This window comes from Pinus tabuliformis, chromosome 3_2 (genome assembly GCF_031772625.1).
Source record: "Pinus tabuliformis cultivar Carrire ecotype Pingquan chromosome 3_2, CPIR1, whole genome shotgun sequence".
Lineage (NCBI taxonomy): Eukaryota > Viridiplantae > Streptophyta > Pinopsida > Pinales > Pinaceae > Pinus > Pinus tabuliformis.
In genome coordinates, this window is record NC_142302.1 from 464084083 (window position 1) to 464099779 (window position 15697).

General features: G+C 37.4%; 1 pseudogene; it reads left to right on the forward strand.

Annotated features, from left to right (window-relative positions):
- The first annotated feature begins 465 nt into the window (after positions 1-465).
- LOC149181294 (uncharacterized) lies at positions 466-6276 on the forward strand (annotated as a pseudogene).
- Positions 6277-15697: the final 9421 nt, after the last annotated feature.

Here is a 15697-nt window from a genome sequence, read left to right on the forward strand (position 1 = left end):
AGATCTAGATCTAGGCAGCTAAATCTAATTTTCTGTGGCCAGATCTAGATCTAATCTTATCTTCTGCCTTATTTTTCTGCGGTTGGGTTCTACGGACAAGTAAAATATGGCTCCAAGCTTTGCAAAAATAACTGGTGGCTCATCCACCTCTGGACGGCAATCTCCTGCCCATATCATGAGTGAAGTTCCAGCTCCCACTATCCAAGTGGTCTAGGCCTCACTCGATGAAGCTTTGAAGTTCTCCGAAAGTGCCCTAATTTGCTGGTTCAATGGTTTTTGGCCGCGGTTGATAGCACTCCACAATTGGATCTCGGAGGTATGGAAGCCTGTCATTTCTGATGAAATTAATATCTACCCCTGTGCTAGGGGTTTCTTTATAGTAGATTTTGAAAATCCTGAAAGCAGACAATGTATTCTAGATTCCGGCCCTTGGTTTTGGGAAAAATCAGGCCTATTCATGAAGCCATGGAACCCATCATTCGATCCCTCTACAGCAGTGATAACCTCAGCACCAGTTTGGATGAGATTGCCAAGCCTACCCTCTCATCTCTGGAATCTCTCCTCGCTAAAAGCCATCGGAAATGCAATTGGGAAATTTTACTACAGGTGCCCAGAAACAGAGGAATATGCCAGAACCACTTATGCACGCATCTGTGTGGAAATGGACTTCAGCGCCGAATTCTCAGCTGAAATAAACCTAACAAGTAAAGACTATGTGTGGAACCAAAAACTTGATTATGAAAGTGTCCTCTTCAGATGTCGATCCTGCTTTGAGACAGGGCATCTAGCCAAAAATTGCCCAAAAGCCTCTGAGAAAAATTTTGCTAGAAAAAACCACCACAGATCTACATGGTGGGAAGGAGCACAAAAAGAACACTACATTGTCATCAAAGAAGAATATTCTAGAGAAAACTTTGAGTCACAAGAAATCAGGGAAGAAATAAACAACTCTCAAAACAAGCAAGGAGAAAGCCCGCCCCAACAAATCAACAGTTATGAGGATTCGAATACCGCAGAAAATAAATCTTCATTTAACAGCAAATCAGATTTCCTAAACCAAACTTCTTCTCCGACTATTTTCAAAAGAACGAACACAATAGATCGCGAAGCTAAGACACCAATGTCCCAAGAACCAAAAGAGATGAAGGAGATGCAAGATAAAGGAAGTTGGAAGACCGTAGAGAAAAAAAAAAAAACTACAACACCAATCTCGCCAAGAAAGACGAGGAGCCAGACAAGTAAAAATTAAGAAAATTGTAGGTCCGATAGACCAATTTGGTCTCAGTGGACGTTAACCATCATCATCATCATCATCATAAAAATAAGATTAAAAAGAAATATTAATAAGTCTAAGGAGTGACATATCGATTAAAAATAAATAATAATAATAAATATAACTATATATATATATATATATATATATATATATAATAATTAAATAATGTAAATAATAAAATTGAAATTGAAAATAAATAAATGATTAATTTAGGAAGAAAGCGCAGGAATCCAGCACTTGCTGATGTTCCAACTATCATCTCTATTTAGATTAACAGGATGCTTTTCAATTTCTAGGGCCTCCCTGAATTTACGATGATGAAAATGGTCAATCCTCGCAATGACCCTAGCCTCTTCAATGCAGATGTGATGATTGGTTTTTTCTGCATGCTCCGCCAAGGCAGAGGAATGTGACCTCCCATGCTTGATGTCTGTAGTATGTTCACAAATCTTTTGGTTAATAGAATGACCAGTCACCCCAATATAAGGAGTTCCACATGAACAGGGAATGATGTAAATCCCTTTCCCATCCCTAGGGTTAACCGGGTCTTTACCAGAACGAAGACAACTTCAAATAATGTTAAGGGGTCTAAAAGATGAATTAATCTTATGTTTTTCAAGACCCTAGCAATTCTATCTATGGTCCCTTGAATAAAAGGAAGATGAACACTAGAAGACCAATCCTTGGGGTCAATCTTATTCTTAGGACCTTTTTCAACATTTTGAAAAACCCTAAGACTTTGAGACCTATTATAACCATTTTTATTAAAGACATTAAGGAGGTGGTTCTTCTCATCTATTTTCTTTTTCTTTTTCATTTTTATTTTATTTTATGTTTTCATTTTAATTGTATTTTATTTTTAATTATTTTTATTTTATTTTATTTTTTAACCTCAAAAAATTTGTTTTTTGTTTTTGTTTTTTTTAATTTTTTAATTTTTTCTTAAATTGTGTTGTATTTTTTAAAATATTCTCCATTTTTTTTAAAAATTTTACGACTAATTTTTTTATTTTTTTATATTTTATAGTTTATTTTTTGTCTTTTTTATATATTTTTTATATTTGATTTTTTTTTGTCATGTTTTTTATTTTTTATTTTATGTTTTATTACTTGTATTATTTTTGTGTTTTTTTTTTTAATATTTGTTTTCTTTTGCATTATTTTTTGTGTTTTTTATTGCTTTTATTTATTTTTTAATATTTGATTTTTTTGATATTTTTTATTGTTTTTTAAGATTTTTTTTTACAAGTGAATTTTTCTTTTTCTTTTTTAATTTTTTTTATTGTTATTTTTGCTTTTCCTTTTTATATATTTTGTTTTATATTTGATTTTTTTGTCATGTTTTGTTTTATTTTATTTTTTATGTTCTATTATCAACATGAAAATCACTAATATTAAAAAAAATATCGACACTTAACACATTGAAAAATATAAAATGTAAAAAATAAGCTCTCTAAACAAAAATGGTTGATATTGCATTAGCACTTTTCAAAATCAAGATGTAAATCACTAACAAAAAATAATATTCGTGCTAAATACATAAAAAAAATTAAAGTGTAAAAAATAAGCCCTCTAAAAAAATTTGTGCTGATGTTGCATCAACACTTTTTAAAATCAGCGTGAAAATCACTAACAAAAAAAAAATGTTCATACTAGATACATTAAAAAAATTTAAATGTCAAAAATAAGCTCTCTAAAAGAATTTGTTTTGATGTTGCATCAACACTTTTCAAAATCAGCATGAAAATCACTAACATTTAAAAAAAATGTTCATACTTGATACATGTGAAATTTTAAAGTGCCAAAAATATGCTCCAAAAAATATATGTTTATTCTGAATCACCACTTTTCAAAATCGAGTGATTTTTTGCTACTTAAAAAAAACGGGTACTAGGTCATTTTCTCGTTTGATCAGTAACTATGTTTGTCATGAGGCTCAAGATGAGAGCGAGACCTTCCACTATGCTAGGTTGTTGCTCTCTATTGTGCTGGTTGCGTGACATCTGCTGGAGGACAGCCAATTCACCCCATTGGAGGCAGGTTTGCTGGAGGCTACACAATTTACCTCCCTTCGGCCTACGAAGGACCCTGCATGAGTCACTGAGATAAAAAATTTATGGGTTTTGATGGAGCTGAGCATTCGCATGGCCATCAACCAGCAGCCACGATTGTCCCCAACCATGTAGGAGTAGTTGTGGGAGTACACGGAGTTCAAGGCAGACTTCCACCGCGTGTATATCAGGGCGCGGAAGGATCCAGAGCAGAAGTGGTTTAATCTACCATATCTTGCCACATATGATACGATTCAGGAAGTCATCAAGTGGTGGGCAACAGATTGGCATTCTCCGTCTAACCTGGCTGCGGGTACTAGTAAAGGTGCAAGGAGTTCTGCGGAGAAGAAGAAAAAGGAGGCAGTGAAACAGGCGGCCTAGAAGTTGGTCACGCAACACAAGAAGGAGGCTGAGGAGAAGGCCCAATTAGAAAAATAGTGTGCTGCAAAGAAGCAGGCTAAATAAGAAAAGCACAACTCTGAGCGAAGCGGTAAATCCCCTTCACCCCAGACCGAGGAAGAAGAGAAGTTAGTGCAGGATAGTGGCAGTGAAGAAGGACAGAGCACCCCATTCCAAGTCGAAAAATATAGAGAATAACAAACGTAGGGACCCTGAAAGAAGTCCAAGGCAACTAAGCCACCATTGGATCCCATCATGCTGACAGAGGGTGACCTCGATGAGATCGGGGATAAAGTGCGTGACACCACCGCTGAACTAGTGTAGAAATTTGAACAACAACACCTCCAGTCATTATGTACTATTCAGAAGGATCTCCATGAACATCAAGCGAGCCAGTGAAGGACCAGCCACAGAACAACTGGTGGAGCAAGTCAAGCAAGCATCCACGCAGATCGCGGCTGAAGTAGCAGTTGTATAGGTCGAGCGGGGGGTCTTCGCAGCAAGATCACCACGCCTGCTGAGTGACTCGAGGACAAGTCACAACCTTTGTGTTGGGGGCCTGTTGGGATGGGGTCCCTTGGGGTCAATCTTGGGGCAAAAGCCCAAGTTTTGGGGTAAAAGCTCAAGTTTTGATGTAAAAAGATGAAAAGTCTCTACAAATTGTGGACGCGGAACATGTAGCTAGTTAAGAGTCAAAAAGGGTTTTTACTTTCCTTTATGTAAAGTTGAGTCGACTTTTGAGATTTACCCATAGTCTGTGGACCATGGGATTTTATAAATAGGTATGTCTTAGAGAGTCTAAGGGAGATAAGTAATTAAAGAAGTCTATGGGTACGCAGACCATGGGATTGTATAAATAGGTGTTTCTTAGAGAGTCTACGGGAGGTAAGTAATTAAAGAAGTCTATGGGTACGAGCGAAGACGTTTAGCACAGAGAAGAAGTCTTAGAGGAGAGAATAACTCTATAGCTGAGTGCGCAGAGGTTTAGAGTAGTGTCCGTAGCTGAGTGTGTAGACTCCTATAGTTGAGTGCATAGGAAAGTATCGAGTCTGTAAACTTATACTGAAGATCAATAAAGAAGATTTTTATGAAAATTCTTGTGTTTTAGTTCTTTATTTATGTTATGTATGATTGCCATATATGTTGGGATGAATGATGTCTTTATGAAATAACGATGCATTGATGTGTGACTTTACTTGATATGTATTATTATCTTAACGCAATTAATGTTAAGTGATTACGCAAAGATCATAACATTGTCTGTTAATGTTATCGAACATTTAGGTGGAGCTGAGTAAATATCGGCCTAAAGGTAATTTATGATGGGTGTAAGTAGCTAATTCGCCTATTCAGGGTCCACAAAAGCTAATTGTAGACCTTCGCGAAGGTTTAGAGGCCGATTCGAGGAAGTTATTGTCGTAATCCATAAGCACATAAAGATCTGCGTGAATGCAGATCTAGGTTGCAAAAGGACATCACACTGATCTCTGGGTATGAAAACTTGGTTCCAGCATCCCCCCATACTACTTCGGGTGAGACTTCAGTCCATGCACCGCGGATTGATGTCGAAAGGGCTAGTAGTGCAGGGATTTGTTTGGCACAACTAACTCTAAACCTAGGTCAAGACCCCCTAAGCCAACAATATATGTACCAACAAACCCTCGTGGAGCATAAACATTGCCCCCTGACATTGTTGTCTCAAAGACAAATCTATATCTCCATAAATTGTGGGGTAAGCCTAGAGAGGACTTAGTGTTCAAGAAAAAGTACCTCTTGACTTTCACAGTTGGTTTCGCACAAAGCGAAATGGTTAACAATACAATTTCAAAGTTCTTTGAAAAATTCACCATTCTAGTTTTTCATTATGATGGGAAGACCAATGAATGGGATCAATATGAGTGGTCAAAGAGTGAAATTCACGTCAGTGTAAGAAAACAAATAAAATGGTGGTTTGCGAAGAATTTCCTTCACCCAGATGTTGTGGCACCTTTTGATTATATCTTCATTTGGGATGAAGATTTAGGAGTTGAGCACTTTAATGTAAAAAAATACCTATCACCAATGAGGAAGCATGGTTTTGAGATATCACAACCTGGTTTCGAGCCAAATAGGGGTTTGACATGGAAAATGATGAAAAGGAGGGGTGATTTTGAAGTCCATAAAGAAACACAGGAGAGACTAGGTTGGTGCAGTGACCCCCATGTACCACCATGTCCAGCATTTGTTGAGATAATGGCTCCTGTATTTTCACGAAAAGCATGGCAATGTGTTTGGCACATGATTCAGAATGATTTGGTTCATGGATGGGGTTTAGACTTCGCCTTGCAGAAGTGTGTAGAGCCCGCACATGAGAAAATTGGAGTTGTTGATTCCCAATGGATTGTCCATAATGTTGTAATTTAACTGGGAAATCAGGGTGAATCTAATAATGGAAAAGCACCTTGGGAAGGGGTTAGGGAGAGATGTAGGTATGAATGGGGACTCTTCCAAGATTGTATGCACAAGGAAGAAAAGGAGTATCTGGCAAAAAAGAAAAAAGAAACGCAGTAGTATGATTTTGGCAATCCATGTTCGTTTGTTTATAGCACATCAGATAAAATGTTTCACCATTTGTTTATGGTTTGTAAATACAATATTCTAATACGTTAGAGCCACTTCCCTTGAGTGACTATCCTTTCCTAATCAATGTTTGTAGTTTCTTTTGTATGGTACAATTTCGTTTTAAAAATATTTCGATGAAAATTTGCATTCTTCTAGTTGTTAATGAAAGCCATTGACAGGAATTGAGAGTATGTAATCCTGCCATTTTTATTGATGATTATAGTGGCCTAAATTATTTGGAAAAAATAAAAAAATTACCAAGAAGGGTTATTGGAATTTTTAAGGAAGTTTAATGGACACAATGAAAAAGTTACAAAGCAGTTTGTAACCAATTTTAACAGACATTTTTGTTCCCATCACTTTGGAATACATAGCCCAAGCCATAAATTTTCCACTGATAGATGAAGAATACTACAAAGGGTATCACTTTAAATAGAAAGGATGGAATTTCTTTTTACAAAAATAGAGAAAAGGAAGGAGAAAAAGTAAAAAAATGCCATTGACAAGGAAGGAGAAAAAAAACATGAAGGCATAAATATCCTTTTACAAGTAGCTCAATAGGAAGCTTCATATTCAGGGGTCAAAGCCACAGGTACATCAATAGGCCAGTCATCATACAAAGACAAAATATCAAAGAGACGAAAGCAAGCATGAGGACACGCTTGAACATCAGCAAGGGGGAGATGTTGGCCCTCAATTTTAGTCGCCTTTGCCTATCCTAAATCCATTTATTTACAACCATATTACATCCTATTTCACCTATATATGCCTCATTTTAGTCATATTTTTCATATTCAGGTAACTAAATTAAGTTTACAATTTTTGGAATTTTTTGTAAAAATTGGGTTTTAAGAGTAAATTTGGACTGCATTAAAAATTCCCGTAATAGCTCCATTGAATTCATATGTGCAGGACACCTGGGAGAGATCTAAGCGCATATTTGGAAAGCTTGGGAATCACGGATGAAGAAACACCTATTGGTTCAGTCAAACTGAGCAAAAACAGGCCTGGTCAACGCTGGTCAAACTTGACCTGTCATTCAGGAATCCCTAGTAAAAAGGGGCAGATTTATTATTTTGTGGGATTTTTCCTGATTTTGTGAACCAGACTTGATGAGCTCGACCTGTATGGATGGATTAGGATTGATAAGGCTATTAGAGCCATTATAGCAAAGTTTGTTTATGATTTTATTATTTAAACAGAGTTTATGGACCATTCAAGGGAGTAAGTGTGTAATTTTGTATTAAGATTATTAGAGTCTTGAGATAATTTGAAGAATCATTTCTATTGTTCTATTTGATGTTCATGTTGTGGATGCTTTATTAAGTTAGTTGTAGTTGAAGAGTTCTTTAGGTGTACAAGGCAAGGTTGGAGGGCCCCCATACCATGCTAAGTACACTTTGGTTAAATTTTGTATAAATTAGCATAGTTTTGATTCAGTATTTCTTGTTTCAGTTTTATGATTGAGTTACTTAGATGTGTTATGATTTCTATATGATTTTTGGATGATTTTGTTTTTAAATCTAATTTGCGTACGAAAAGACAACCAAGGATTTAAGTTAAATTCTCTTTCTATCAAATTATGAATCACAACTAAAAATCATCCTTTTGCATTTCTTGAATTGTTTCTTGAATTCTAGTTTATGATTTAATATAATGGTAGCGTTGTTGGAGTCGAACTGTGAGGAAGGACAATTGTTGGCTTGTTGGGGCCTGACCTAGATTCAGAGATGATTTAGCCAAACAAATCCTGGTACTACTGGCCCTTTCGGCAATAGTCTGCAGAGCGCAGACTTAGGTCTCACCCGAAATAGAATGGGAGGGTGCTAGAACTAGGTTTCTGCTCCCTAGGGATGTTTGATGGGTTCCAAGTGGTCCGCGGTTTGACCCTGTGTGTACGTCGCTACGCACGCTTATCAGTACCTCGTAGCCTGGGATGCTACCTTCGCACAGCCCTACTCGGGGGCTGAACAATGTTATTACCCAAATCCTTACTGGTAACCCGATATTAGTTGATTAACTTAGCTTATCTGTATGCTTTTAGTTACACTTAACAATATTCACCATTCATACACATGCACACAGTGAATAAATAGTATAATTTCAAATGATATCAAACATGAAATAACACAAGAACAGATACGCAGAATTCAGATAAAACTTCTCTTTATTATTCTTCTTCCTTGGTTACAGACTCGACTCTGCCCTACGCACTCAACTGCAGGGGTCTGCGCACTTAGCTACGGACTCTACTAGGCCTCTACGCACTTAGTTGCAGATCCTCTTCCTACTACTACGACCCAAGATACTTAGACTCTTGCTCTATGCTCGCTATCTTACTCTATCTATCAGATTCCATTGATTCCTTCCTTCCTTACTTTACAACTTAGAGCCTCGCTCTATTTATACAATCCCATGGTCTGTAGGCTGAGACTACATTCAAAACCTAGGGTGGATAGCCCTATGACTCTAACATACAATTCACACTCTGCGCCCGCAATTCGCGGAGTCTTTACAACATTATTACTCAAAAACTTAGGCTTTGAGCCCCAAACCATGCTATGGGGGGATTCCATGCCCAAAAACAACCAAGACCTCCTAAGTGAGGAGCCCCTTCTCTTGCTTTCTACACATCATACACTGTTGCTCTTTAGTTTATCTTCTTGAGGATAGTACTATGGGGAAGGACAACCAAAACCTCATAAGTTAGGAGACTCTTCCTTCACTTACTGCATCTTGAATCTGAGACTTTTTAGTTTCTTTAAACTTAGAATTTATTTGTGATATGCATTTCCTTTAACCTTTGAGCCTTGCCTTCTGAAATTGACTTTACCTGAAATCAATATACTTTGGACATGCTTCCAAGTCTACAAACCTGAATTGACAAGTAAAACACCTGTTTTAGTTTACTTAGTAAATTGACCTGACAATCCTATCAAGACTTATTAAATTTTTGGGATGACCCTTTAGAATTTTTGAGATAGAAACATTTTTCCTTAGCCTCATGGTCACATGGAGTTTTGAATAAAAACCAACATGAAAGGAGCTATGTGGCAATCAATTTGTTCGAATTGAAGTGTCAAGCTCTCTTCCCCATTGTATCACGATATCGTTGAATAACACTGATCATGACTCCCTAATATTGACAAATATCAACATATCCATTAGTTGATGTTGACAATTCTATATATTGTTATAAGTTTTTGATCAGCTGAGAGGTTCAGCAGTGTAATGTGAATTTTGGAAATTAGTGTTTGAGGTCTTTCACCTTATCCCCTGATCATATGATCGACAAGGGGGGTTACAACTAAAAGCCTAGCTACATGAGGGCTTCACTCAATGAACCTTTGACATATCACATGCGTTCATGGAATACTAAACAATACCCTTAATTTAATTACATATTGGAAAGTACCTCTAAAAATGACATTATTTAACTCCCCACTAATATGACCCAATACACCTTCCTAATTAAAAAAAACCCTACTTTCACTGGATATTGTAGGTATCCATTTTTTCATTAACATTTTTTATACACCTTTATACTTTTTCATTAACTTTGAGCTCCACTTTTTATACCTTCCAATATACAAACCCTTTACCCCCTATTATATACTTAATATATTATGTTATTTTTTCTTTAATATATATGACCCAATATGAATGCACATGATATGGTATTTCTCCCCCAATGATGTAGAAAATCTGTGATAGGTTAACCAGATAATGCAATATAAATCAAAGCAGAATACTATAACCTACTTCTATTATTAATTTGCGGAAGCTTAAAGATCGAGATGAAAAATATAATCAGAAGAAGAATAATCAATGGCACAATACACATGAAAATACTTTGGGGAAAGCCTCAGCTACAAACCCCACACTATTGTATTATCATACATGGTGGAAATACATAGGAATTATATGAAGCCTTAGCTCTTACAGCTAGCCAGCTCTCAGTACAATCCTCACAGATGCTCATAGGCAATCTTGGCTTCTCTCCAACCTTCCTCTCTGCCCTCCAAGCTCCTATTTCCTTGCACTGTTCCTTGTGGATGATTAGCCTATTACCAAGTGGAAAACCAACCTTCAAAACTACGTAATCCTCAAGGATGAATTCTTGACTGCATGCATGAGTTTTCTCCATGAGAAAACACATGCAACTGATAGTACAATGTCCTTGAACATTAATCTCAACTAGGTCTTTCTCAGAATAGACGTGCATGATTTTCTGATGAGGAAATATTCAGTTAACTAGAGTAGCACTAGTTGAGTGCATTAATGCATCAACTGACTGTTAACTCACTACTAGTTTCTCAAACAATTTGGAACTAATTTAACTAGACTTAACCTAGTAAAATGAGTTAACTAATTACAACTCAAATATAACTCAATCTCATCTCCTTAATTTAAGGGATAACTCTTGCATGACTTTAGAAAGACTTCTAACTTGAATTTCTCCAACTAATTAATTTAAAATAAATAAATTAATTAATTCCAAGTAACTATTAAAACTAAATTTGATTTTAATTCACAATTTAATTCAAGGACAAATTAAATTGGAATATTCTTGTTGCCATAGTTCAACACTCCCTCTCAACAAGAAAGGGATTATCTGCCACCCTGATCCTGTCTCTATGGAACTCAAATTTACCCTGTGACAATGTCTTTGTCAAAAATGTCAGCATCTTGCTCCTCTGTCAGAATATACTGTAGAAACATGATCCTCTCGACCTATGAAAAGCCACGAGAAACAAATCTTTCCTTATGCTTCTCCACACTACCATCAGCAGCTTGTTTTACCTTGTAAAGTCAACGGGAACTCACAAATGACTTGTTCTCCAGTCTTGGATCCACATTCCAAACACTGTTACGAACTATGGAGTCATATTCCTCCACCATAGCATCAACCAAAATCGGCTGCTACACTGCTTCCTCAAAGGAAGATGGCTTGGTCTCAACACATTCCCCATCAAGATCCATGTATCCAGTGTACCTCTCAGGTGACCTCCTCTGTTTGCACTGAGAAGATGGTGCTCCCACATTCTATCTCACATCCTCCAACAATCTATTAGCTTCTCTTGTGCACTTCCATCAATCTCTGGAAGACTCTACTTGAGTGGATGTCTCCACTCCTAGAACCTCTGCATGTGGCTACTCCGCATTAGTTTGAGGCTCCTCCTCCTTAGGAATCAACTATTTCTCCACAACTTGTAGTTGGAGCTCCCTCTCAAGGGAAACTCGCATGGCCTTCTGCTCATCAAAATTGAGGTCTCTGCGAACCATTGTCCTCTGACTAGTAGGCAAGTACACTCAATAGTTGTGAGGTTTATCAGTGTACCCCACAAATATCCCCAACTTTGTTGTTGGCTAAAGCTTCTTCCATGCATCCTTTGTCACATGGAAATATACCGATGAGCCAAAGATCCTAAAGTGACCCACATCTAGTCTCTTACCGGACAAAGCTTCCTCTGGTGTCTTCATCCCAAGTATGCAATGTGTGCTTCTATTCTGCGAATAGACTACTGTGTTTCATACCTCAGCCCACAAGTGGAGTGGTAGGCCTTGGTCATGCAACATTGCTCGTGTTGCCCTTACAATAGTTCTGTTCTTCCTCTCGGCCACCCCATTCTGCTGTGGGTTATGGGGTGTCGTCAACTCTCATTTAATTCCTTCTGCTGCACAGAAGTCCTTAAACTCTTGAGAGACATATTCTCCACCATTGTTGCTTCTCAAGGCCTTTATCTTCTTCCCTGACTCTTTCTCGACCAAAGCTTTGAACTCACAAAACTTTGTAAAGGTTTGGTTGTTCTTCTGCATGAAATAAATCCAACATTTACGAGAATAGTCATCAATGAAAATCACATAATACCTTTTCTTTGTTGTGGATGCTGTCGAGAATGGTCCACAAAAATCAATATGAACTCACTCTGAGATAGCCTCTGCTCAACTATCTCAATCATGAGAGGAAGACTTGGTGTACTTTCCCAAGGTACAACCTTTGCATGTGTCAACTTGCTCAAGTTTAACTTTGGGAAGTTCTGTGGATATCTGCTGCATTATCTTCAAAGCCCCATGATGTGAATGGCCCAACCGCCTGTGCCACAACTTGCTAGTGTCTTGGCTTTGCACCAATACTGCTTTCGTACTCAATGCTACATAATCATCTACCTCTAGTTTATAGAGATTCTTCACCCGAATCCCTATCCTCTTGGTCTGACCCATGGCTATGTGTCTTAGGAACGCCTTTCCTTTATTGAAGACAACATCGTAGCCTTTATCCTCCAACATCGCAACTTATACCAAGTTCTTCTTCAGTCCAGACACATACATCACATTTTTCAAGGTGAGAGGAGCTCCATGCTCCCTCTGAAAAGCAACCGTGCCAACTCCTGAAACACTATACCTTCCATCGTCACCCATCTCTATGCACATCTTGAGGTCTTTCTCCTCCATTGAATAAATTTTTATCACCAGTCATGTGGAATGAGGCTCCACTATCAAGATACCAGACACAACCCATCATCAATGACACCATGCATGCGGAGGGTAAAGTCCATTTCGAACTGAGAGGCTAATGCCTCGCCTTACGATCCTTCTAAGGATCTCTTCCTGGACTTCTTCGATTAGCAATTAGTCACATAATGTCCCATCTTGTGACAATTAAAGCATATTACTTTAGACATGTCACCCTTCTTCCTTCCATGAGAAGAATTTGATTTGAAATGGGAAGCCTTCCCCTTCCCTTTCCTTGCCTTGCTAAGGCCAGATTTTCTTCATCATCATTCTTGGATGAAGAACCATCTCGTGTGCTCCTCTTGATCTCCACCTGCATAAGATCCAACCACAGTCGTTCCTAATTTGGTAATTTCTCCCTTCCATTCACAGAGTCCTGGTAGCTATTCCAACTCTTTGGAAGGCAAGGAGAGCAAGGCTCACCATATCATCATTGGAAATAGTTATTCCTACACTGCCAAGCTCATCTCTGCAAGTGGTGAGATTATTCAGATATGTGGAAATAGTATCGCCCTTCTCCATCTTGATTCTTCGAAGCTTATCCTTGAGTGCCAATTTCCTCTGGTCGCTACTATTTTGGTAGAGGTCCTTCAATATCTTCCACATTGAAAATGGAGTATCCTTCCCATGGAGACTCAAGACAATATGGTCTCGAACTCCCTCAAGGATGATCCGTCTCGCCTTCACCACACACTTCTACTACTCAACCAACTCTTGTGAATTAGTTGAAGCTGGATTTGGGATTTCTTGATCAATTAATTCCTTCAAGCCATTGTATTCTAATACAGCCTCCATTCTATCTTTCCATGCTATGTAATTTGAGCTACCTTCCAAGGCATACTCGAGTCTCAAGCCATAGAACTCCATTGGCCAACCTTGAAGTATGATATGAATTCGATTTACACCTGCAACCCTGAACTTCAAACTTTGAATTTTCTTCTTAGGATATTGTTCACACCTCTGATACCATATAGAAAATCTATGATAGGTTAACCCAATAATGCAATATAAAGTAATGAAAAATACTATAACCTACTTCTACTATCAATTTGCAGAAGCTTAAAGATCGAGTTGAACAATATAACCAGAAGAAGAAGAATCAATGGCGCAATATACATGAAAATACTTTGGGGAAAGACTCAGCTAAAAACCCCACACTATTGTATTATCATACATGGTGGAAATACATAGGAATTATACAAAGCCTTAGCTCTCATAGCTAGCTAGCTCTCAGTACAATCCTTGCAGATTCTCACAGGCAATCTTGGATTCTCTCCATCCTTCCTCTCTACGTTCCAGGCTCCTTGCATTGTTCCTTGTGGATGATTAGCCTATTACCAAGTGGAAAACCAACCTTCAAAACTGCGAAATCCTCAAGGTTGAATCCTTGACTGCATGCATGAGTTTTCTCCATGAGAAAACACATGCAACTGATAGTACATTGTCCTTGAACATTAATCTCAACTAGGTCTTTCTTAGAATAGACATGCATGAGCTTTTGATGAGGGAATCTTCAGTTAACTGGAGTAGCACTAGTTGAGTGCATTAATGCATCAACTGACTGTTAACTCACTATTAGTTCCTCAAAAAGTTTGGAACTAATTTAATTGGACTTAACTCAGTAAATTGAGTTAACTAATTACAACTCAAATATAACTCAATCTTATCTCCTTAATTTAAGGGATAACTCTTGCATGAATTCAGAAAGACTTCTAACTTGAATTTCTCCAACTAATTAATTTAAAATAAATTAATTAATTATTTCCAAGTAGCTGTTAAGACTAAATTCGATTTTAATTCACAATTTAATTCAAGGACAAATTAAATTGGAATATTCTTGTTGCAATATTTCAACAAATGAAGCCCCTATGCCTAGCTAGAAGAGAGCTTAGCCTTAGGCAAAAAAAATAAAAGCATCAGGGTATTGATTATTTCATTATGTTACCCTGCATAATTCCCTGATATTAACATTTCCAAAACTATCTATTAATATACGGAAAATATTTTCCACCAACTATCATTATATAACAACTATCAAGATCCTTTCATTATTTCAAGATAACAACATCAAGTATTCAACAAAAATAATAAAATGCACATTATTGTGAGTTGAGGAAGATATTTCCATTGATAGGTGTTTATTGTAAGTTATTAGGAGATCAAGTGTCGAGTGTTACGTATTTTCATTAAAGGATCACCAACATGAACCCTAGTGTTAACTCAACTTGGTGAGTTTTTTTACTAATAGGAGTGTAGGACTATCAATGGGTGAATGAACATTGAATTGATGAGAGAGCTTGGTGACCCAACATGGCATGCAATGTGGAATACACATGTGGAGTTGATGTGTCATCATGACATGGCACCAATTAAGTCCTTAATGATGTGGCATGGTGACATGGAGTGTTGACATGACACTACGGTGGTAAGTCAATATGAAAGGATCATGTGGATTAAAGTACCATCATGGAACTAAGGTGGATCATAGGTTGCACTTAGGATATTAGTGACATGGATTATTGGAACTTTTGGGGTAGGATCCTAGGTTGCACTTAGGATATTAGTGACATGGATTATTGGAACTTTTGGGGTAGGATCCTAGGTTGTGCTTAGGATATTAGTGACATGGATTATTGGAATTTTTGGGGTAGGATGTCTGAGGTATGGGTCTTCACATTGTGTTTTTCCTCCCAATACTAATTAACTCTAAAACATTGATAATTGTTAGAGAATGGTTCTCACGTAATGATAATGACATATCAACCCATCGGTTGTCGAGCTATAGCGTATCATCTATCAGGGAATTTGGACTCATTTCTCGAGCCACATCAAGACTGCTAATACCAAAAATTTC